Below are 23,747 nucleotides of genomic sequence, written 5' to 3'. Positions count from 1 at the left end.
TCTGCACAAAATTTAGGGTGAGGTGTTTCATTCGACGTCCTGATGTGTGTTCAAATTGATGTCAATATCGGGCCAAATTTAGATAATGCTGCCACATAGATCTTTCATAAAATAGGGCAATTTAAGGCATTAGAAGCCTCAGTTTATGTCCTATTTTTAGAAATTTTAGCATTAGGCATTTTTTTAACATCCCAGTGCGTTGCAAAACTTTATCAAAGTCGGTCCAGATCTAGATATGACTCGGACATATATCCTTTATTCGATATGGCCCTTTAAGGCAGTAGTTGCCACAATTTAAGTCCTATCTTAGAAAACCTAACAAAGTTTTATTTAATATTTCAATAGCTTTGACAATTAAAGTCTGAATAGATTTAAACATAGGTTCCATGTATTGAAAGAAGTTCGTATTCTCGGTGGTGTAGGGTATTATTTAGTCGGCCCCGCCCGACTTTTGCCTTTCCTTACTGATTTGTTTATGAGAAATAGAGTATATATGTATACTAAGGTTCCAGTGTTCTTCCAGTCGGATTGCGCAGACAAGCTGATCTATACGCCTCGGCACCGTATTACCTTACCTTCTTCCAGTCGGATTGCGCAGACAAGCTGATCTATACGCCTCGGCACCGTATTACCTTCGGCTTTAAATAGTTCACCTGGTAAATCATCGGCTCCTGCTGCCTTGTTCTTTAGACGGACAGAATCTAATTTTAAGACGAAGTCAGAAAATTTTTCACAATGCTTGGCTCTTTCTGTATGCTTCCCTTAAAAAACTTCATCATAGGATAGTTTGGGTTGTAGATGGGCCAATTCGGTCCATGTTAAGATACAGGTCCCATGGAATCGAACTGCCGATTTTACTTCCTGGGCCTCTGGAGGACGCAGTTCTTATCCGATTTGTAGAAAGACTTCTGTAATGACTACTAATATCTGTGCTACCTACGATCTGAACTGGTCCAAAACAGAGCCTCTGGAGGGCGCAATTTTTATCCGATTGAACTGAAATTTTGCACTGTCATAGGAGAATACTTATAACAGCTATTCCAACAGTTTTACCAATAACGGTTCGGTCCATAATTTGTTATAGCTCTCATATATATACCGATCTCATGATTGTACTTCTTGAGCCACTAGAGGCCAGAGTTCAAAACCGTTGAAATTTTGCAGAAAGACTTCTGCTATGACACGTATACCAAGTATGGCCTCCTAACTTGACGTCTTAAACACCTAGAAGAAGCAAACCAAAAATATAAAACAATCCATGGTTGCCTTTAATATTTCGGAATCAGAGAACAAACACAAATACTAATCATCGGTAACCGCTTTATGTTTTTCAAAATATTCCTCATTTAGATTTAAACACTTTTGCATGCGTTTACCAATTGTCAAATCACGTTTGCCACTCTGATTGAGGTATCTCCAAAACATGCATTCTGAACGCATCAACCGCTTCTTCAGGTGTCGAAAAACGTTGATCTCTCATTTTATTTTTAACGAACGGGAATAGAGTCATTCGGTGCCAAGTCAGAACTATGGCGGACGACTCATCAAATCGATGTTGTGAGTGCTCAAAAATGTAGTTGATTGAGCCAATGTGTGAGAGCTCGCATTGTCGTATAGAAAAGTGATCCGCCTTCGGAGATTACTTTTCCTGATCACTTGGAAGACAACTGGAAAACAAATGGTTGTGTTCCACTCAGAATTGACTATTCTACGTTGTTCTAGACGTATGATTGCAACATATCCTGTTTTTCCGAAAATACATGCGATAATTTTTTTGGAAGTGCTTCGTGCGCGAGCAACTTTTGTTGCATTTGGTTTTTCTTGAAACACCCATACACTCTACTGCTGTTGACTTTCGATCTCATAAGCGTAAATCAATGATTCATCACCTGTCACGATTTCATAGACGTGTTTGAAGCACCGCGATTGTTTTTTGGAGCATTTCTTTCGACCAATCGATACGAACCTTTTATTGAACGATTGACAAATTGTGTGGGATCCGACGCGACCAAAATTGTTTAGCGGCCAAATGTTTATGCTGTATTGAATGTATGCTAGTCCCACTAATGCCTAAGGTTGTCTCTATCTCATGATAGGTCACATGAATATCTTGCAATATCAGTTGGTGCACAGCATCAATGGTTTTTGAAACAACTGATTTTGGAGACCTTCACGAAATTCGTCTTGAAGTGAACTACAACCTCGGTTGAACTCACCATACCATTGTTAAACATTGGTCCCTGATGGAGCTTCATCGCCAAAAATTGAATTAAGTTCATCTATGCACTGTTGTTGAGTTAATCCACGTCGAACGTTGTAAAAAATAATCGGACGAATATGTTCACGATTTAATTAAATTTTTTGGGCAAGATGAATCTTTTAAGTTACTGTAATCAAGACAAATAGCGCTCGTATGTCAAAACGTTCTGAGTACGTATAACTTCAAATATGTCAAGCTTTACAAGAGCTGTCAGTTGGCAGATTGTAACACAATGGTTGTCCAATTCCGAAATATAAAAGGCAACCCTCGTATCTTGACTTCCCATTGCCTTTTTTCTTGTTCTTGTCTATAAAGAAATCCCGTGCATTTTAGAGGGTATATAAGATTCGACCCAGCTGACCAGCCTTGCTTTTACTTATAATTTCTTTCAATTTAAAAGAGATCTGGCTTTGATTTTTAAAGCCCTACTTCCTTTTCCATTGTTTAACAAATTAAATATTCTCACATGCTGTATTTAAAGTAATGTCCTCTTTGCGCAACACTCCATACATTTGTTAAGTCTCTATACATTGTTTGCCAACATCGTGGCTACGTTTAACACACATTTCACTCACCCATTGACAAGCCACATTAAAATTTCCGATTGACAAGCCAACCGAAAACAAGCCATAACTAGCCAGCTAACTTGACATGGACTCGACCAAACCAAGAATGGGATGAGAGAGGGATAAGCAACAATGCCACAATACGCCATGAATGTGACAGCCAATTGACTTCGACGCTCCATTGAGCGCCGCTACTATACCAGCATCACATCAGCATCAGCACCAGACTGGAGTTGCTCTTGCAGAAATCCCAGAAAGACCAAAAAGGAAAGTGCGTTTCAAAGATTTCAATAAAGTCGTTGGTGATGCTGATGCTGATGTTGCACCACTTCAAGTAGACCATTATGGCATTTGTTTTTGTTGTTGCATACGTTTTGCCCAATGCCATAAAACGCAAGATTTTGCACTTTTACTGGAACACCCCACTGGAACACCCTCATTTCAACTCAACTTTTCAACAGTTGTAAATGTTACTGGAATAAAGCAGGAGGCCTGAATGGAGGTTCGAACATCTTCAACCAGAGTTTTCCCAGTTTAAATCGTCACTGAGCCAAAACGCTTCCTTTCACAGTCATTTCTATGCTATTCATGCATATTATTGGCTTCGAAGTGCCTGGTTGCTGGGGCATTGGTGCGTCCCGCATCTGTTCTGGTCTAGTCTGCCCAGCTCTCGCAGACGACTGGTCAACAAAGCGTAGCGATTGAAAGAAATCAGGCAAGAAAAGCACCACGACAAGGCATCGAAAACAAACTGAAAAGTGGCAAAGAGGACCATAATCGTTAAAATGGAAATTACAAAATGCATAATTTGCCTATGAGAAAGACGGGTGATAATGGCCAGCGCTGCTGTGCTAATTATCGCTGCATTTGATGTCTGCTCAGCCATAAGCTACGTTATCTTTCCTACTCCCTTTCAAAATTTGGAGCAACAGAAATTCACACTTTAATTGATGCTACAATTATCAATGCTTTGGCAATGACAACTTTTTTCGATAACTTCTGTTTTGAAGTTTGTCGTTAATCCATGGCTAATATGTAGTTAAAAATGCTGTTTTTATACCCTCCACCATAAGATGGGGGGTATACTAATATCGTCATTCTGTTTGTAACTACTCGAAATATTCGTCTGAGACCCCATAAAGTATATATATTCTTGATCGTCGCGACATTTTATGTCGAACTAGCCATGTCCGTCCGTCTGTCCGTCCGTCCGTCCGTCCGTCTGTCTGTCGAAAGCACGCTAACTTCCGAAGGAGTAAAGCTAGCCGCTTGAAATTTTGCACAAATACTTCTTATTAGTGTAGGTCGGTTGGTATTGTAAATGGGCCATATCGGTCCATGTTTTGATATAGCTGCCATATAAACCGATCTTGGGTCTTGACTTCTTGAGCCTCTAGAGTGCGCAATTCTTATCCGATTGGAATGAAATTTTGCACGACGTGTTTTGTTATAATATCCAACGACTGTGCCAAGTATAGTTCAAATCGGTCCATAATCTGATATAGCTGCCATATAAACCGATCTTGGATCTTGACTTCCTGAGCCTCTAGAGTGTGCAATTCTTGTCCGATTGGAATGAAATTTTGCACGACGTGTTTTGTCATTATATCCAACGACTGTGCTAAGTATGGTTCAAATCGGTCCATAACCTGATCTAGCTGCCATATAAACCGATCTTGGGTCTTGACTTCTTGAGCCTCTAGAGTGTGCAATTCTTGTCCGATTGGAATGAAATTTTGCACGACGTGTTTTGTTATAATATCCAACAACTGTGCTAAGTATGGTTTAAATCGGTCTATAAGCTGATATAGCTGTCATATAAACCGATTTTGGGTCTTGATTTCTTAAGCCTCTAGAGGGCGCAATTCTTATCCGATTTGAATGAATTTTGGCACGACGTGTTTTGTTATGATATTCAATAACTGCGCCAAGTATGGTTCAAATCGGTTCAAAACCTAATATAGCTGTCATATAAACCGATCTGGGATATTGACTTCTTGAGCCTCTAGAGGTCGCAATTATTATCCGATTTGACTGAAATTTTGTACGACGCATCCTCTCATGACTATCAACATACGTATTTATGATGGTCCGAATCTGTCTATAGCCCGATACAGCTCCCATATAAATCGATCTCTCTATTTTACTTCTTGAGCCCCCAAAGGGCGAAATTCTTATTCGAATTGGCTGACATTTTACACAGGTCTCCAACATATAATTTAGTTGTGGTCCAAACTGGACCATATCTTGATATCGCTCTAATAGCAGAGCAAATCTTTTTTTATATCCTGTTTCGCCTAAGAAGAGATGCCGGGAAAAGAACTCGACAAATGCGATCCATGGTGGAGGGTATATAAGATTCGGCCCGGCCGAACTTAGCACGCTTTTACTTGTTTCCTTTAACAGCTAAATACAAAATACACAACAGAAAAATACATTAATAGAATAAATTCTGCTGGTAGGAGATATTCAGGTATGCTGAATAACTGTAGATGACTTTTCTGTTTTTCTTTTCGTTAATCCTTTAGTTGTCACATGTATGTATGCAAAATACCACCGCAGTTGCCTAATAATACGGGGTGAAATTTCGCTGTTGCATAAAAATCCGAACCCTAGTTCATCATTATAACGAGGGGGAAGTTAGTCTTTGAAGTTAATTTGGGCAGTCAACGGGACCGGGTGGCGTTCTGCCTGCTGTGTTGAAAAGTGATTTTTATGAGCTGCGTTTTGCTGAACTACGTACCGACTGGGTGACGGAAGTTTAGGGTGGTTTTTATCCCGAAGTCGAGGAAATCGAACCATTCTCTGACATTTTTGCTCATCCTTCATTTTGAAGATCCTAGAGAGACTAATTGACACATGTATGAGGAATCGATAGTACGGCCCATATAATTTAATGTTTGATGATTTTTTCATGCAATTGTTAACCGTGACTGCGCCTCAAATGGTCCATCCTCTTACTCCAATTTTGGCATACTCTTTCCAACATTTTGGTCGGTATCTCAGGAATAAATGCTTCTATGTTGTCTTTCACATAGGCCCACAAAACAATATTCTAAAGTGGTTAAATCGCACGATCCAGACGGCCAATTGACCGGCCCCGAACGTGAAATAAAATGTTCACCGAACTCACCTCTCACTAAGTCCATTGTTACGTGTGCTGTGTGGCATGTGGCACCGTCTTGGTGAAACCACATGTCATGCAAGTCCAGCTCTTGCATTGGGGCTTAAAAAAAATTGGAAATCATCTCACGGTAGCGCTCACCAGTAACGATACGATTCGCATTTGAAGAAGTACGGTCCAATGACGTCACCAGCCTATAAACCGCACCAAACTGTTACTCTAAGTAATCCATTGTTACACATGCTGTATGGCATGTGGCACCGTCTTGGTGAAACCACATGTCATGCAAGTCCAGCTTTTGCATTTGGGCTAAAAAAATTGGATATCATCTCACGGTAGCGCTCACCAGTAACGATACGATTTGAAGAAGTACGGTCCAATCATGCCACCAGCCCATAAATCGCACCAAATTGTGACTTTTTCTGGGTGCATTGGTAGCTCATGCAATGCTTCTTGCTTATCTTCACACCAGAATTCGACAATTCTGCTTATTTACGTACCCATTGAGCCAAAAATGAGCCTCGTCGTAAAATGGAAGAAATGCGCGATTAACTTTCTTAACAAAGTATGCATTTTGATAACAAAATTCAATAATTTGCAAGCGTTGTTCGTTAGAAAGACAAAAAATGGTTAAATTACAGACCAAACTAAAGATGTTTGGCAGTGAAGCAAAACACGAAACGTGCGTGAATTGTTGAAACCAGTTTTGTCAAAAAGATAATAGCTAAAAAATCACCCTTTACTTTTCACGAAAAGGACAAAGTGAAGTGTTTTCAGGGTACTTGTCTTGGATAGGTTAGATCTTCTACACTCTCCAGAGGTAAGTACTTGGGCGGACGTGTTTCTTTACCATATACTTAACAGAAGAAGGAACGGCGAGTAAAGAATCTAAAAGGGAACTCCTGTCGTAATTCGATAAGAAGGAATTGAGGGTTAAGGCTTTCAGGTGGAGGTCTGCGCGGTGAAGGCACCGTAGACGATGTCGGTGCAGAAACGGCGGAGCTATCAAGCCACGATATTTGTGGGAGTAAGGGGGCGATGAAGGCGTCGCGTCATGTTAATTCGAGACTGGTTAGAATATGCAAAGATGTTCTTCGAATGTTGTCAGGCTCTGCTCGATCCCGGGCCAACAAGGGTTGGCGAGAAATAAAGCGGCTAACGAGCTGGCCAGGAAAGGATAGCTGATTGGTGTAAATCGTTTTGCGGAATCAGTGAACCCCTGCCTGTGGGAGTATGAAGTCTTTTAAGATCGCCACGCGAATGAGGAGTTGACTTATGCTGCTGTAGTATGGCAAAAGTACAGCGGAACAGCACGTTCCTTATTCTGAAACTAGGGTATCGAGTATGAACATCTTTACGGACAGTAAGCTCGTCATCAGAGCTGTCGGTCTATGGGGGAGTAAAGGAGAATGAAAAGGTCGATAATTTGGCCGTAAAGGCCAGAGACTATTTAACTAATAAATTTCCCATGAATATTCCATTAAGGAACAGGGGATACTTCTCTCATATCAATGAGTGCAGTCCGATTAAAGTTTAGAGCTTAAACTTAATAGATAAGGGGCCTCCTTTTTATTCCAAGTCCGAACAGTGTTCCGCATAGCGACACCACATGGCAGGGTACCTTTCTTCTCACATATCAATGAGTTTAGTTCTACTCAAGCTCTATGATAAGGGAGCCTCCTTTTTATAGCCGAGTACGAACAGCGTGCTGCAGTAAGACCCGTTTTTGGAAAGAAGTTGTTTCCCATGGCATTGTACCTCACAAATGTTGCCAGCATTAGGAGGAGCTGACAAATCTTCTAATGGTCTCGCCAGGATTCGAACAAAGGAGCTCAGCGACGGTGGCTTCCACGCTATATCTACTACAGCACTCTAATGCAAAATAGGTGCGACGAGCGACAGGGCATGTGGGAAAGATGGTGAGACTTTGCAGAATTTCCTATGCAATAACCCGGCATTTACGGCTAAAAGATTCCGACAATAATTTTATTCTACATACCAAACTTCTGGCAAACCAGCAATAATTAAGGCTTCTAGGAACCGAACAAGGATAATCGAGAAAACGTTTTATATTTAAGCTATATGAAGTTATAGACTGATTTGGACCATACTTAGCACAGGTGTTAAAAGTCATAACAGAACACTACATGCAAAATTTCTGCCAAATCGGCCAAAACATTGCGGTTTCCAGAGGCTCAAGATGTCAAATCGGGAGATCGGTTTATATGGGAACTATACCAGGTTATAGACCGATTTGAACCGTACTTGGCACCTGGGTTGGAAGTCATAACAGAACACTATGTGCAAAATTTCAGCCAAATCGAGCAACAACCGTGGCTTCCAGGGGCTCAAGAAGTCAAATCGGGGGATCGGTTTATAAAGAAGCTATATCAGGTTATAGACCGATTTCAGCCGTACTTAACACAATTGTAGGAAGTTGTAATAGAACGCTCTCTGCAAAATTTCAGCCAAATCAGACAAAAATTGCTAGAGGTTGCAATTATTATCCGTATTGTCTGTACTTTTGCATGACGTGTTTTCTTATGACTTCCAATGTGACTGTGTCAAATTTGGTTTACATCGGTTAATGACCTGATACAGCTCCCATATAATCTGATCTGGGATCTTGACTTCTTGAGCCGCTAGGGGGCGCATATATTATACGATTTGGCTAAAATATAGCATGAGGTGTTTTGCTTTTATTTCAACAACTGTCCCAAGTATGGTCTAAATCGGTTAATAACCCGATATAGGTCCCATATAAACCGATCTCGGATCTTGACTTCTTTAGCCTCAAGAGGGCGTAATTATTATCCGATTTGTCTGAAATATTGCATGAGGTGCTTTGTTGTGACTTCAAACAACTGTGCCAAGTATGGTTCAAATCGGTTAAAAACTTGGTATAGGTCCCATATAAACCGATCTCGGATCTTGACTTCTTGAGCCACTATAGGGCGCAATTCTTGTTCGATTTGGCTGAAATTTTGCGTAATGACTTCTGTTTTGGACTCTAACACCCAAGCCATGTATGGCCCCAATATGTTCATAACTTGGTATAGCTTCAATAGCTTAGCAATAGTTATCCATATCGGGCAAAGAACTTGGCAAATTCGATCCATTGTGGAGGGTATATATGATTCGGCCAGGCCGAACTTAGCACGCTTTTGCTTGTTAGGTATAGCTTGCTTACCCGTTGTTAGAAACCTCAGCATACTTTGTTCCAAACACATAAAAGGAGACAAGACAGCATGTGCCAAATACAGAGGAATAAGTCACCTTTCCATCGCACACAAAATTCTTTCAACCGTGTTGTGTAACGAATTAAAATCTGAATTCAATGAGATAATTGGCCTTTGGTTTTAACCCGCCTCCATGCGAAGATGTCATGCAACTTAATTAGCAATGTTGTTCTTTTCATTCTATCTGAAGACAGGATATTATTATCACTTCTAAAGTGCTGATTCGTGTCACAGCTGTCTGCTTAGAACCACGTTTTTATGTACTGTTTTTCAGCAGTAGCTCATAATATTTTGCTTTCAATTTCATAAATTTTCCATTTCATTTAATGCTACGGTTTAATTTTTCAATTTTTCACAAAAAAAGCATTGCATTATAGCTGATTTCCGAAGCAACCACATTGTTGTGCGCCACTCTTAGGTTTATTTCCCCCTTTTTTGCCTTTTGGTCTGAATCTGACGTAGTTTCGCATAATTCCGGGAATGCGCTCTATATATGTGAGCAAAAACTTTTAGGTTAATTAAAAACAAAGTGCATAAAAGCTTCCCGCTAAATGATGATGCAAAGTATTTTCACTGAAAAATGATTGGAGTTTTTTCTTCTCTGTTTCAGTTGCGTGTATTCATGAGTAACGCACCGTGATAAATAAACTGAAAAATTAAAACTGAAAAAACACACACAATTTTAAAATGCAAAAGTACATATCATGCGTGTGTGGGTGCTGGGGAGCTGTCGGTAACAGTAAAACCTAACAAGTAAAATCGTGCTAAGTTCGGCCGGGCCGAATCTTATATACCCTCCACCATGGATCGCATTTGTTGAGTTCTTTTCCCGACATCTCTTCTTAGGCAAAAAAGGATAAAAAAAGATTTGCTCTGCTATTAGAGCGATTTCACGATATAGTCCGGTACCGACCACAATTTAATTATATGTTGGAGACCTGTGTAAAATGTCAGCCAATCCGAATAAGAATTTGGGGGCTGAATAAGTAAAATAGAGAGATCGATTTATATGGGAGGCTATAGACCGATTCAGACCATAATAAACACGTATGTTAATGGTCATGAGAGGATCCGTCGTACAAAATTTCAGGCACATCGGATAATAATTGCGACCTCTAGAAGCTCAAGAAGTCAAGATCCCAGATCGGTTTATATGGCAGCTATAGGAGGTTATGAACCGATTTGAACCTTATTGGGCACAGTTGCTGAAAGGCATAATAAAATACTTCATGCAAAATTTCAGCCAAATCGATAAAAATTGCGCCCTCTAGAAGCTCAAGAAATCAAGTCCCCAGATCGGTTTATATGACAGCTATATCAGGTTATGAACCGATTTGAACCATACTTGGCACAGTTGTTGGAAGTCATAGCGAAACACGTCGTGCAAAATTGCATTCCATTCGGATAAGAATTGCGCCCTCTAGAGGCTCAAGAAGTCAAGACCCAAGATCGGTTTATCTGACAGCTATATCAGATTATGGATCAATTTGAACCATACTTACCACAATTGTTGGAAGTCATAGCGAAACGCGTCGTGCAAAATGTCATTCCAATCAGAAAAGAATTGAGCCTCTAGAGGGCTCAAGAAGTCAAGATCCAAGATCGGTTTATATGACAGCTATATCAGGTTATGAACCGATTTGAACCATACTTGGCACAGTTGTTGGAAGTCATAGCGAAACACGTCGTGCAAAATTTCATTCCAATCGGATAAGAAATGAGTCTTCTAGAGGCTCAAGAAGTCAAGACCCAAGATCGGTTTATATGGCAGTTATATCAAAACATGGACCGATATGGCCCATTTAAAATCCCAACCGATCTACACCGATAAGAAGTATTTGTGCAAAATTTCAAGCGGCTAACTTTACTCCTTCGAAAGTTAGCGTGCTTTCGACAGACAGACGGACGGACGGACAGACATGGCTAGATCGAAATATAATGTCACGACGATCAAGAATATATATATACTTTATGGGGTCTCAGACGAATATTTCGAGTAGTTACCAACAGAATGACAAAATTAGTATACCCCCATCCTATGGTGGACGGTATAAAAAGACATACCAGGCATATGACACTCTGTACATTAACAAGATTATGCTGAAAGGCCAAAAGGTGTAATCTTTTCAAAATATGAGGTTGCAGATTTGTGTCCTTATTACATTTAAATACTTTTAAATGTTGCCAAGGGTCTTTTCTGCTGAACTGATTAAAGCGCAAGAGCCACGATTTAAAATCCTAACAGAATTCGTTATGCACAATATTAGCTGCCTGGGTACGAATCCTGGAGAGACCATAAAAAAATGTCCGCGGTGGTTTTCCCCTCCTAATGCTGGCAACATTTGTCAGGTCCTGTGCAATGTTAAAACCACTCTTCAAAAAGGTGTCGCACTGCGGCACGCCATTCAAACTCAGTTATAAAAGGAGGCCTATTTTTATAGAGCTTAAACTGGAATCGGACTGCACTCACTGATATGTGAAAAGTTTGCCCTTACTCCTATGTAGAATGTTCATGGACAAATTCGCTATTTGCAGCGAAGAATTGAAATCGCGAAATCGGTTTGTGTGGAAGCTAAAAGGATTTTGGTCGAGCTTAGTTCATACATAGCATGAATTTCAAGTCATAACAAAGGTCATCATACAATATTTCATCTAAATCCCGGGACTCAAGAAGACAAATCGGGAGAATGGTTTATAAGGGTGCTAAAGGACCATACTTGGCAGAGATACATAAAGTCATACATAGCAGAATTAATTGTTTCAAATTTCAGATTTGACCTTTTTACAAACTCTTTCTAGCGACATCTATAGGAAGTTTTGTGCAAAATTGCGAGTTACTAGCCTTACTCAGTAATAGCCAGATCGACGAAAGGACGGATAGACCCCATCCATAATGGAGGGTTTATCGAACTCGTTCATGCTAAACCTTTAAATTTGAACGTCCCATGCCATAAAGGAGTTTTTTTTGAGATATAAAAGCGCATAATCTCCAATTGATTTCTTTTCGATCCCATTAACCAAAATACCAAATATTTTGGCGATCGTCTAACGTTAGATTTAATGTTTTCTAAGGAATCCAGTTGAGTATTTTAGGTGCTAGCATCTGTAAAAGTTATTACAAAAACTGTGCCCTGCAACACCACTTTAGCTGTGATAAAATGTGTAGTTCAACTACACAGCCTGCTGCTTCGGCCCACGTACGTGGGTATGTCTTTCCGAATACCCTTTCAATGCTGATTCGCCGTCTGCCGTTTTCATGCAATTAAGGTGGATACAGCATTTGTGACCGAATCATCACAAAATTTTTTCACATATCACTTTTTAATACCATTCCATACAGTTTCATGCAAATCTCTATGCTATTGGATCTATATCAAGTTATGGACGGACTTGGACCATACTTGATTTGGATGTTGGAGACCATGGTAGAAGTAAAAATGCAAATTTTGCCCATGACTATTCCACTAAGGAATAGGGACAAACTTTTCATAACAATGAGTGCAACCCGATTCAAGTTTAAGCTCAACGATGAGGGGCCTCCTTTTTATACCCGAGTCCGAATGGCGTACCGCAGTGCGACCCAAATGCTTGAAACACTCCCTGTCCATGGAAAGAGCCGCAACATCTGCGCTTTGGAACCAAAAGCTTCCCCCAAGCAACCCATGTCACGACCAGGGGTGCCAATAAGCTGCTGAAGCCAAGAATGAGACATGCATTATAGTCAGTAGCAGGGCAGCATTATAGTCAGTAGCAATGCGCCAGGTGAAAGAAAGGTATAGGATGAAAAGGAGAGAGGTGAAAGGGCTATTCCGGAGAAAAACCAAGGAAATGGAAAGACGTGAGTGTGAGCTAATCGAGATGTTCAGAAGACAGAATGAAGTCCGAAAATTCTACCAAAGAAATAAAAATCAAACCGATAGCATTGGTACAGGAACATCCTCCTGCAGAGACAAATAAGTAAATCTGGTATCTAATACAGACAGTGTGCAGAGGATATGGAAATAACACTTTTCCCAGCTGCTGGAATACGAAGAAGGTGGCCATGAGTATACCGCAAAACCAATTCCTGATGATGGTATAGAATGTGTACCACCTACTCACAACGAGGTTCATGTAGCAGTAACCCTGCTGTAAAAAATAAGGCAGCAGGAGCCGATGGGTTGCCTGCTGAACTATTTAAGACCGGAGGCGACACGCTGATAAGGCGTATGCATCAGTTTGTGTGCACAAATTGGCTAGAAGAACGCATGCTCGATTATTGGAGCCTCAGCATACTATGTCCTGTACACAAGAAAGGGGACAATACAACAACACCTACCATCTTTTCGTTGACTGCAAAACTGCCATCGACAACCTTATACGTTCCTTACAAAACTGATACGACTTTGCTGAAAAACCAAACGAGGTTTCGGACAGTAAGACGGCCTGTGATCTGTTTAATATCCCGCTGAAGAAGATTATACGAGATGCAGGTGTGAATAGACATGTCACACCACTCACAAGAGAACATATGCTACTCGCCTATGCCGACGACATCGATATTATAGGTCGGTCATTGGAAGAAACAATTACAACCTTTGAAAGTATCGAAAGAGAATCAGCGAAAATGGGTTTGGCAGTACATGGAGATATGACAAAGTGGACAAAACAGCATTGTAGTGCTCTTTCAGGCAGTTTTTTTTCGGCCTTGTGAAAATGCAAATTGTTCGTGAAAATATTGAAACTATAAACAACTGATAATGGTAATTTATCAATATTTTTACGAAAAATTTGCATTTTCACAAAACCAAATTTGCCGGAAAGAGCATTCCAATGCTTTTGAGATGTAATGCGGAGTTCTTAACTATTATCTTGGCTACAATTTGTGTATAGTATTGGATCGATAGTCTCAATGGTAAGAATAGGAAAGAATCTCTCCGAACCATTTAATACCAAACGAGGTTTCAGACAAGGAGACAGCCTAACGTGTGATCTCTTAAATATCCTGCTGAAGAAGATTATACGAGATGCAGATGTGAATAGATATGGCACACTAACCACAAGAGAGCACATGCTACTCGCCTATGCCGACGATATCGATATCATAAGTCGGTCACCGGAGGTAGTAACTGCAGCCTTTGAAAGAATAGGGAGTCAGTGAAAATGGGTCTGGCAGTAAATGGAGATAAGACGAAATGGATGGTCTCAACTCCCAAAAAGCCTTGCACAACCGAGCAGATAAAGAAAATGGAGAAAGTTTTGAACCACAACTTTGAGATAGTCAGTAACTTTATCTACCTCGGCACCGCCGTAACCGAGACGAATGACACCAGTTTTGAGATAAAGCGAAGAATAATACTGGCAAACAGATGCTACTTTGGATTAAGTAAGCAGTTTAGACACAAGGCCACCTCTCGACAGACGAAGACTACACTTTACAAGACACTGATACTACCCGTGTTGTTATATGGTTCTGAAGCATGGGTACTTGTGAAAGCAGATGAGGCAGTGCTTGGAGTATTTGAGAGAAAGATTCTTCGTAAAATATATGGACCAGTTTGCGTTAACGGAGAATATAGGCGACGTTTGAACCACGAGCTGTATGCGCTGTATGACGACGATAGCATAGTTACACGCATCAAAATACAGCGGCTGCATTGGCTAGGTCATGTTGTCAGAATGGAAGAAGAAGCTCCAGCAAAGAAGTCTTTTGAAGGCAAACACGGTGGTACACGCAAACCGGGAAGACCAAAAGCCCGATGGAGAGATCAAGTTGTGGGAGACACCTCGAAAATTGGTGTCAGAAATTTTAGAATGAGCGCAGAAGATCGAGGCGCTTGAAACGCTATTCTACGTTCGGCTAGTGGAATAAATATTCTGTCGTAGCCAATTAAAGTAAAAGTAAAGTAAGTCTCAATGGTTTGGCTCTTGTAGGCCAAAATATCCAAAAAACGCGACAAAAGTCGGAGAAAAAACTGAAAGTCAAAATCTGGAGACTCGATTTTCATCGTAGATGTATGGTCTGGTGGAGTTGTTTGCTCAGTACAATCCCCACACCTTATATGGTTCGAAATTCTTTTAACCAAAAGCAAAATGCGTCCCATAGTGGTTGGTGTGTTGTGATCTCCGGCTTTCCTTTTCCATTGCATAAATATTGGATTATTTAGCTCGTTTCGAAAGAGAAACAAACAGAACAAACACTTTTTGTTTTTTTGGACACTCTATTCTACATGGTATTCTAATACATCAACGTCATAATTTTATGTAAGTTTCTGAAATCCTATTTCATTGTAAGCATTGAATGGGTATGCTGCAATTGACAAAATTACAAATGTTCTTGATTTTCAAAACAAAATAAAATTCTAATGTAAAAGTAGAGAAGTGGAAGGAGGAGGGTGAAAATAATGTGACACCATGTTAAGAATTGTATGTTGATTAAAATTTGGTTAAATGCCAAATTCTATATCATATGTCCCTCTGCTCTTTTAAAGTTTTGTTGGCTTGTGTGTGTTTGAGTTGCAAATGATTTTCCATCAACAATTGATTATATTTTAATGAGCATATCACATCTTAGACTGCAGAACACTTTAAAAATCATTACTCTTAAGGCAGTTGTAACCCAATTCTTCCTTTTACTTCATCTGCACTACGCAACTGTGTCTTTCTTCATCTTCATCTCTTGGTGAAGTCAATAAGATTTTACGATCGCCTTTGTCAAATGGCACACCCCTGCAATGGCTCCAATAACTACTTCAAGGAAAATGTCAACCAAAAAGAATTGTAGCCTTTATATGGTCTATCATTACGTTTGATTTTATTTCATTGATTTTTTGTGTTTTTTCCCTTTGCTTCCATATTCCTTTTCTTCAGCATTGCTGCTACAGATTAATGCAGCGATTTCATTCATATCATTGAACTTCTATGGAACGACTCTAAAAACTAAAAGGAATCACAGCTATAACTATCTTCTAGTCATAAATTTTGCTTTATACATCATGTGGAATTTGCTTCAACATGGAGCGAGAAAACAACCGCGGGCTCATATAAAGAGAAAATTTGAAGTGGCAGAAGTCAATACGAGGTATGTGCAGAAATGTAAGTAAATAATTAAAATTTACAATTGCAATGCGAATAAGCCAATGAACATTCCATTAATGAACAGGGCAAACTTGTCACATATCAATGAGTGGTCCGATTTGAATTAAAGCTCAATGATAAAAGGCCTCCTTTTTACAGCCGAGTCCAATTGGCGTGCCGCAGTGCGACACCTCTTTGGAGAGAAGCTTTTACATGGCTGCTATAAAATTTTTTCAAATGTCATAGTACCAAAAAATGTACCCAGCATTAGGATATGAAAACAACAGCTGAATATATTAGATATAGATATTTAGATATAGCTGTAATATAGACCGATCTGCCGATTGGGGATCTTAAGCCCATAAAAGTCGCAATTATTATCCGATTTCGCTGATATATGAAATAGTGATTTGATTAAAGCTTCGACCTATTAAATTAAAGCTACGACCTAGACGGCTACATAGAAGGTTCTCTCGCTGTCGAGAAATATACAATGGTAGCATTTCTTGACATTCAAGGTGCTTTCAATCATGTAAAACCGACATCAATCATCAAGGAGTTGGAGTTTCTGGGCATCAATTCTGCCATAAGAAAGTTTATTAATAACTTACTTACTAAAAGATGCATTACGGCGGGCTTGGGATCTGGATCTAAAAAGATGAGTCAGCAGAGGAACACCTCAAGGAGGTTTACTATCTCCTCTAATTTGGAAAATAGTTAATAACATATTAATATATGGAATATTGTTAATAACATATTAACAATATGTTATTGTCTTTAGAAGAAAAAGGTTTAAAAGCGTATGCTGATGATGTGAAAATTGCGAATTAGGGGAAAGTTTCCCAGCGCTCTAAGAGATATACTTCAGGAAGCTCTACGTTGCAACAGCAAAGTGGGTTACCGCAAGTGGTCTAGGCGTTAATACGTGCAATATAGCAGTAGTTCTTTTCAGCAGGAGGTACAAGTTGCCTACAGTGGCACCTGCCTCCTTGGAAGGAGTGAATGTTTCATTTACCGAAAGCGAAAAATGCCTGGGTGTAAGGGTAAGAACGGCAACTCTTGTCCTATACACCTGCAAGAGAGCCAGTGGCAAACGTTGCGAATTTAGATCGCGCGTCATGCATTGGGTATATACTGCAGTTGTTAGATCTACAATGCTATATGGTGTTGTAGTCTGGTGGACGGCGCTTCAAAAGTCCACCTACAGTTCAATACTCAACCGGATCCAAAGGATGGATCCGCACTGAGGACGTCACAATCTGATGCACTGAATTTAATGCTACATCTAATGCCTCTGGACATTGTGGCTAAACAAAATGCTGCGACCACTGCCGTGGGGCTAAGAGAGCCTTCTCTTTGGTCATATGGAGACTACAGACACTGTGTTATCCTTGATACAATATCCGATGTTATAGGCAGTGTGGTTTACACCCTGCCTGAGCCACTTTTTGATAAAATGAATAATGAATTATACCAAATTTTATGTTAGGAATTCCGTGCTACTTACAAAATCCTTAATTGTTTTCAATACTACCCCACTAAGTTGGTTCAAGTCTGGTAATGTGTCTCCACCTAAGTGCCGGTATCTGTTGAACGCGAAAGCCGGGCAATGGCTTTCATGCTATCGCTTGCCGTAAGATTTTACCTAAGTGAGCTCTTAGTCCTATTTGTCTCGTTATGATGCCATTAGCTATACTGACCTCCTTCTTGCTTCCTTTCAGGAATAGCCTCCTCTTCTCACGATCTGGATCCACCCATAGGATTTCGCCGTCCTACCGACCGTTTCGCTGTTACACAATGTTGCATGCGCATTCGTCGCCCACTCCCTTAACTCGGACTGCGTCGACCCGAAAGGCTTCGGGTTAACCAAGTTTATTGACGGCAGTCCTCTGGCCTTCACCGCCAAATCGTAGTGGATTGGCTAAGATTTAATGTCATAATCCCAGATCTCTCAACGAGATGGTTGAACAGTTCAAAATTCATCTGTTCTGGGAGTCGGGCCACAGAGATAACCTAGGGAATTGTGAAGAGGACAAGCCTTCGGGACTAGGAACTTCCTTACATATTCCAGGGAAACTGGAATTTGTGGGTATGTGCCTAGCGATATGTAAGTAAAGTTTTCAGGACCAGGTCCGAAGGACAACGAATGATAGATGGTCACAAAGAGGGGGCTATAAGCATTCCAAAACTATGTGGGCTAATCTAGACGTGAAGAGGTCTACCGCTTTGCTGTCACTGGCTAGAGCAGACGTCTCGTTGTGTCATTGTATCCGCCATGACAGATCACTGTCTAATCGGAAAACATGCTGACAGACTCAATGTAGCCAGCAACGACTTTTGCAGAAGCTGTGAGGACATCGAAGAAGGAGAGACAATAGAACTTTAATGGACAGAAACGTCTTAGTGAGTCTAATGGCAGTCTGCCATTTAAACCTAACCTACCCTAGCTCTTATAGTATATCAATTTTTGTCCACTATCCTTTGTCTGGCTATGATGAGATTGCCGGGCAAAGAACTTTACAAATATTGAAACGTATATAAGATTCGGCCCGCCGAACTTGACTTCTTGAGCCTCTAGAGGGTGCAAGTCTCATCCGATTTGACTGAAATTTTGCACGTAGTGTTTTGATATCACTTCCAACAAATACGCTAAGTATGATTCAAATCGGTTTTTAACCTGATATAGCTGCCATATAAACCGATCTTGTGTCTTGACTTCTTGAGCTTTTAAAGGTCGCTATTCTTGAGCCCCTACAAGGCGCTCAAGTGACTTCTACAATGTTCAGCATTCAATTCATTTATGGTTCGAATTAGACTATAACTTGGTATAGCTCCAATTGCATAACAGTTCTTTTTCATTTCTCTTTGTTTGCCTAAAAGAGATACCGCGCAAAGAACTCGACAAATGCGATCCATGGTGGAGGGTATATAAGATTCGGCTCAGCCGAACTTAGCACTCTTTCACTTATTATTTTTGTTTGTAATGAGGACTTATTGTAGATACTTTTTAGGAGAAATTTGAACAAGATATGGTAACTTAAACGGGGGCTATATGTACTTTAAAACAGGCAACTTTTTACTAAAAACTTGGATAAACTCCTCGAGATCTCAAATTCCAAAGCCCTGATCCCCATTTTGGCACATATTTTATATCCACCAACATAGGATGGGGGTATACTAATCTAGTCATTCTGCCTCGAATACCTCGAAATATTGATCTAGGACCCCATACATATATTCCTGATCGTCTCGACGTTCTGAGTCGATCTAGCCATGTCCGTCCATCCATTTGTCGAAACCACGATAGCGGTCGAACACGTAGAGCACGACGCTTGAAATTTTTCACAGATACTTAATATTGATGTAGGTCGTTGGGGATTGCAAATGGGCTATATCGTTTCAGATTTGGATACAGCACCCATATAAACCGATGTCCCGATTTGACTTCTTGAGTTCTATTTTTGTCCGATTTGGCTTAAATCTTGCACATAGTGTTCTGTTACGACTTCCAATAATTGTCCCAAGAACGGTCCGAATCGGTCGATAACAGGATATAGAACCCATATAAACCGATCTCCCCATTTGACTTCCTGAGCCTCCAGAAGCCGCAATATTTGTCCGATTTGGCTGAAATTTTGCATATAGTATTCCATTATGATTTGCCAAGTACGGACCGAATCGGTATATATAACCTGGTATATATTTCGCAATGTACGGTTCAAATCGGTTAAAAACATGATATAGCTCCCATATAAACTGATCTCCCTATTTGACTTCTTGAGCCCTTACAAGCCGCAATTTTTGTCTGATTCGGATGAAATTTCGACTATTCTGTTCTGTTATGACTTTCAACCACTGTGCCATGTACGGTCCTGAACCTGATATAGCTCCCATGTAAACCGATTTTCCGATTTGACTTCTTGAGCCCCTGAAAGCCTCAATTTGCATCCCATTTGGCTGAAATTTTGCACATAGTGTTCTGTTATGACTTCCAAAAACTGTGCCAAGTACGGTTTAAATAGGTCTATAACCTGATATAACTCTCATATAAACCGATCTCCCGATTTGACTTCTTGAGCCCCTCAAAACCTCAATTTCATCCGATTTTGAAACATAGTGTTTTGTTATGACTCTCAACAACTGCACCAAGTACGGTCTTAATCGGTCTATAACCAGATATAGCTTCCATATTTGAGCAGAATCCATGATGGTGGGTTCCCATAATTCGGTGCGGTCGAACTTAGCATGCTTTTATTGGTATTTACTAGTTTTTTTTCGATTTTCTCCCACTGTGCTACGTCCCTTGCGATTTTGGTCCATATGTAATGAAAATCCAATTCAAATTTAGGCCATCTTACTGCCAGCCTTTTAAGCCTTCCTCCCTCGTAGGTGCCCTACTTACGGGAAACCGTGAACTTTTCCAGTGGCCCTGTTTAGGCTGCCTTGCGAGGTTAACCAAGTGTACATTTGAAATGACAGTTTTTTGCCGAGGTACACAAAGACATATTAAGGGTAAGTAAATACCAAAGCAGACTATCTCTCATTTGTAGCACTTGGAGATAAAGCGATTTTAAATTATTTGAAAAATGTGTTTTAATGAAAATTTTAATAAATTTGAGGGTTGGGGATTTCGAAATCATTTTGTACATGACGATCATAAGATGCAAGAAAAACAATATATGAAAATATAGACCTTCGACTATTAAGTTTATACATATGTATATACCGATCGTGACTGTATTGCTCGAGTATCTAGTCTTGTCAGACTGGACGTTGATTAAGATTATTATAAAAGAATATTACAAGCCAGGTTTTGTTTATAGTTCAGTCCAGTAAGATGATGGACGGTATCAGTATTAATTCCGATATAACTCCCGTACAGACTCATATCATGATTTTACCTCTGAGACCCTGAAAAAAGTTCTTGTTTATAGTTCAGTTCAGTAAGATGATGGACTGTATGGGTATATACAATATATCGATATAACCTCCATATAGACCTTTTAGTAATTGAACATCTGAGCCCCTCAAAAAAATCCCAGAGTTCTACTGGCAAGTGTGTTATCAACATAAAAGTCGAAAAATATAGCATATATGCATCCTTCGTTTAGATTAAAGGACCACTCGGGCAAACAATTCAAAAGATTCATTTGCCATTTTTAACTTGACTTCATTTTTTATGGGGAATAGCTCTTTTGGTATATTACCTTCTCATATATCCCCTTGGCTTTGTCATGCATAAAACATGCCTTTCATGCCATTCCATGTCATGCCATACTACACCATGCTACTATGCCACCATGCCCTTTGAAATTGAAAAACGTTATAAAATTTCTACTTGCGATTTGTATCCTCCAGCATACTGCTACACTTTAATACTGCTACATAAATGAACAACTAGGTGTGTGTGTGTTTGAGTGTGTGAAAAATTTTTATTAGTCTTCTCTTAATGTTTTTTAAGTGGCAAATCATAAAAAAGAAAGAAGAGAGCGCATATAAAAAAAAAGTGAATCATTCCTTGTTGGTGAAGTGGCAAAATTCAAGAGGACACCAAATAGTCGTTGAATCTCAGTGTGATCTCTGCCAGCCGTTGAATGTTGGCGGGAGATGCCACAATTATGATGGGTAGATGCCTATTTTTGGATTTCGTCTACGATACACTGACTCACATTCGAGTTATCGCTTCAGTCCCATGTAATTTCTTTGGTGGAATTTATTTTTGGAATGATACGCACAATTTTTTTAATGCATCGCAGCATTTGTTTGTTTACTTCTGCTTCAATCAGGTTGTTTAGATTTTGGTCTTTTGATTTTACTTAAAGACATAACGACAACAGCAAACAGGAAATGAAAATTACAACTTGACTCAATGACATGCATGCCAAATATGAAATATTCTAAAATTGTATTGCTTTGAAATGAAAAACAAATGATAAGGAATCGTCGGCAAAGAAAAACAATGGAGTTCCATACTCGAAGAGAAATGGTTGCTTAAAGTTCAATTGAAGTTCGTGAATATTAAACATTCTGTCCTTTATGAGAAATACATAGAAGGGGATCGGTCTGTATCTGGCCGACATTTGGTGTGGTTGTAAAAGGGCTAATTTCAGCTAAATAGGGCAAAAATTAAACTTCTGGTGCTACATTAAGACAATTCGGGGATCGGCTAATATATCACCTGGGTGATTTTTTAGGCCTTTACATGCACTATTTGGTATGGGACCGAAAAAGTGAAATCGAAAGATCACTTTATATGGGATTTAGATGCAAACGAACAACGCTTGCAAATTATGAAGTTTTTTTTTTATCAAAATACGTGCTCTGTTAAGAAAGTTCATCGCGCCAAATTTTGGCGCAATGGGTACGTAAGTAAGCAGAAATGTCGATTTTGGTGTGAAGATCAGCCGGAAGCATTACAAGCGCAACCAATGTATCCAGAAAAAGTCACAGTTTGGTGCGGTTTATGGGCTGGTGGCATCAATGGACCCTACTTCTTCAAAGATAATGCATATCGTAACGTAACTGTGAATGGTGAGCGTTACCGTGAGATGATATCCATTTTTTTTTGCCCAAAACGCAAGAGCTTGACTTGCATGACATGTCACACAGCACGCGTAACAATGGACTTATTCAGAGGCCAGTTCGGTGAACATTTTATTTCACGATCGATACCGGGCAATAGAAACCACATGTCAATGCTCTTGCATTTTAGGCAATCAAAAAGTTGGATATCATCTGACGATAGCGCTCACCATTTACTGTAACGTTGCGATTCGCATCATCTATGAAGAAGTACGGTCCAATGATGCCATCAGCCCATAAACCGCACCAAACTGTGACTATTTCTGGATGCATTGGTAGTTCTTGCAATGCTTTTGGTTGAACTTCACTCCAAGTCGACAATACTGCTTATTTACGTACCCATTGAGTAAAAATTAGCTTTGTCGCTCAATGGAAGAAGCGCGCGATGAACTTTCTTAACGAAGCACGCTTTTTGATAATAAAATTCAATAACGTGCAAGCGTTGATCGTTTGTAAGACGATTGAGGGTTATATTATATTTGGATATCATCTCACGCTCACCATTTACAGTTACGTTGCGATTCGCATCATCTTTGAAGAAGTACGGTCCAATGATGCCACCAGCCCATAAACCGCACCAAGCTGTGACTTTTTCTGGAGGCATTGGCAGTTCTTGCAATGCTTCTGGTTGATCTTCACTCCAAATTCGACAATTCTGCTTATTTACGTACCCATTGAGCCAAAAATGAGCTTTGTCGCTCAATGGAAGAAGCGCGCGATGAACTTTCTTTACGGAGCACGCATTTTGATTCAATAATGTGCAAGCGTTGTTCGTTTGTAAGACGATTGAGGGTTATATTATAGACCAAATTGAAGTTGTTTGACAGTGAAGCAAAACACGTAACGTGCGTGAGCTGTATACCCCAGTGTTGCTAAAAAGATATAGTTAAAAAATTAAGCATTCATTGTTAGTATTTAGT

General features: G+C 39.9%; 1 protein-coding gene across 9 annotated transcripts in view; it reads right to left on the bottom strand.

The window, feature by feature from the left end:
- Positions 1-23,747, bottom strand: part of LOC106090109 (collagen alpha-1(XVIII) chain) — a 1,585,531-nt gene that overhangs the window by 1,429,648 nt on the left and 132,136 nt on the right. The window lies entirely within an intron of this gene.

This window comes from Stomoxys calcitrans, chromosome 1 (genome assembly GCF_963082655.1).
Source record: "Stomoxys calcitrans chromosome 1, idStoCalc2.1, whole genome shotgun sequence".
Classification (NCBI taxonomy): Eukaryota; Metazoa; Arthropoda; class Insecta; order Diptera; family Muscidae; genus Stomoxys; species Stomoxys calcitrans.
This window is presented reverse-complemented; position numbering and strand designations above follow the sequence as displayed.